At 79.0% G+C, this 2,500-nt stretch overlaps 1 non-coding gene across 1 annotated transcript in view; it reads left to right on the top strand.

Annotated features, from left to right (window-relative positions):
• Positions 1-2,348: 2,348 nt before the first annotated feature.
• Positions 2,349-2,500, top strand: part of LOC147645504 (5.8S ribosomal RNA) — a 153-nt gene continuing 1 nt past the window's right edge. The window contains exon 1 of the ribosomal RNA XR_015282316.1: positions 2,349-2,500. This exon is cut by the window's right edge and continues 1 nt beyond it. This is a non-coding gene — a ribosomal RNA (5.8S ribosomal RNA).

Below are 2,500 nucleotides of genomic sequence, written 5' to 3'. Positions count from 1 at the left end.
TTTTTTGCCGCCCGGCAAAAAAAAAAACCACCAGGGGGTGTCCCGCTCCCGGGGCCGAACGGCCCCTCGCGAACCGCACGGCAGAGGAGAGCTCGGAGGGCCGGGTTCCCCTTCCCCCCCGGGCGTTCCGGGGCGCGTCGCTTCCAGGGTTTTGCCCGCCCGCGCGCGCGCGCGGGCGCGGGGACCGCCGCCGGGTCGGGCGCGCGGCGGCGGCGGCGGAGACACGTTCTTCGCCCCGTCGCCGGGCCCCTCTCGGTCGGTGCGGTCGCCGCGGCGAGGTCTCACTCGGTCGGCCGGTCCGCCCCTCGCCCTCCCGCACCGGCGGGGCCACGGGCCGAGCCGCGGCGGTCCTCTCGGGCGCAGCGCCGGGCTGCTGAGGGAAACCCCGGGCCCCGAGTCAGGACGGCCGCGGTGGCGGCGGCGGATGTGTCAGGCGCGCCCCCGCCGGCGGACGCTCCCCCGAGGGTGGCAGCAACTGGGGGGGAGGCACCCCGGCGGGGCCATCCCAGGTCGTTTCCCTCGCCCCAGGGCCAGGTACCTAGCGCTCCGCGCCTGGGCGGTTCCCCGAGTCCTTTCCCCTTTCCCCCGCTCCCGCCTCGGCGTCGTCAAACGCCGGCCGGGGGCGCGGGGTTTGGGCTGGGACCCGAAAGGGCCGCCGAGGCCGGGCGGAGGTTTAAAGACTCGGGCGGCACGGCGCGCCCCGGCGGCGGCGGCGATGCCGGCGGCGGCGGCGGCGGCGGCGGCGACGGGTACCCGGCCGGTGGCGGCGCGGCGTTCACTGAGGGGTGGGGAGCTACTCCCGCCGATCCCCTGCGGTGGCGTCCGTCGCGACCGGTCCCCCCCCGCTCGTCGTCGTCGTCGTCGTCGTCGTCGACTTCGTCGCGGCCGTCGTCGGCCGCGCCGTGCCGGGGAGGGGGCACCCAGCCCCCCTCCCCCCCCTCTCCGCGGCCCGGTCTCGGCGGCGAGGCCGTGGCGCGCTGTCGGCCGCGGGGCCGATCCGGTCTCTTCGGAACGGGGCGGCGCCGGCGGAGAAGCGCCCCCGCGCGCTTCTCCGCCTTCTCTGCGCGACCTCGGGGTGGCGGCCCTCGGGCGCCCCCCGCGCTCCCTCGCCTCGGCCGCGCCGGCCGCGTCGGCGCGCATCTCCTCCTCCTCCTCGGGGCGTTCCTCGCCTTCCCCGGACGCGCGCGGCGGCGCCGTCCGCCGGCTCGTCCCCGGCCGGGACCGCGCGCCCCCCGCCCGGGCGAGCGCTCGTCGGTCGCCTCCGGCGGCCGGAGGTCCGGCGAGCGCGGGCGACCCCGTGCCGAGCGGCGGCGGCGCCGCTCGACGGGTGTCCCCCTGGTGGGACGGTCGGCCGGGAGGCCCCCGTCGTCGCCGGCGGCGGTCCCGGCCCGGGCCCCGCCCGTCGCTTCCCCGTCTCCCTTCCCGAAGGCCGCGTGTGGGCCGCAGGGAGAACCGCTCGAGGCCGTGCGGCGGGCGTCCGCCGCACGGCCCCCTCCCGCAGGGCGCGTGCCCGCGGAAGGGGCCCCGACGGTGCGAAGCGGCGGCGGCGGTCCCGGGAGTGCGGCCCCGGTGGCGGCGGGGCCTTTGCCTTCCGGCAGGCCTCGGGCGCTCGCGACGCCGGCTCGCGCCTCGGCGGCGCCCGCCTCCCGGCGCCGGCCGTCGGAGCGCGGCGGCGAGGCGCTCGCCTTCCGGCGGGGAGCGGTCCCCGGCCGGGGGCGGCGCCGGCGGTGCCGGCGGTCGTCGCGCTGCCGTCTCGGGCGCTGGCAAGGGGGCGGCCCGTCAGCGGGGAGGAGAAAGGCCGCGCCGCGCGCGGCGGGCGCGGTGGCGCTGCGCGGGGGGCCGATCCCCGCGCAGCGGTCGAGGTGGAGCCGAGCGCGCGGCGGGCGGCGGGCGGCCGCGGCCCCCCGGCCTCGTGCCCGCGTCGTCCCGTTCAGAGAGAAGAGGCCGGGCGCGGGCTACGGAGCCCCCCCGCGGTCCGGCGCGCGCCGCGCGGCTCTCCGCGCGGAGGCCGGGCCGAGCCCGGGCGCCTGGGCCGCCTCCGAAAGACGGCACGCGGGGCGGCGTCTCTCTTTTCCCCTCCCCTCGCCCGGGGGGAGGGGGGTGGTGGGGGAGAGGCGGTCGGGGGCGCGGGCCCCCCCGCCCTTTCTGGCCGGCCTTTTCGGAGCGTTCCGTGGGCGGCCTCGTGCCTTCCTTTTCTTTTTCCCCTCCGTTGGTCGTCTCGTTTGTGCTCGTACGGTCGGTCGCGAGGTCGCGCGCCCGCGCGTCCTCGCCGCAAAACCGAGGGGGGCCGCTTCACGCGAGCGGTCCCGGCCCCTCCGCGCGTGCGGGGTCGGTGCCGAAAGCCAGACAACTCTTAGCGGTGGATCACTCGGCTCGTGCGTCGATGAAGAACGCAGCTAGCTGCGAGAATTAATGTGAATTGCAGGACACATTGATCATCGACACTTCGAACGCACTTGCGGCCCCGGGTTCCTCCCGGGGCTACGCCTGTCTGAGCGTC

Source organism: Cyanistes caeruleus, unplaced genomic scaffold (assembly GCF_971803275.1).
Source record: "Cyanistes caeruleus unplaced genomic scaffold, bCyaCae1.hap1.1 HAP1_SCAFFOLD_254, whole genome shotgun sequence".
NCBI lineage: Eukaryota > Metazoa > Chordata > Aves > Passeriformes > Paridae > Cyanistes > Cyanistes caeruleus.
Note: the sequence above shows the minus strand (reverse complement) of the source record. Positions and strands in the feature narration are given on the sequence as shown.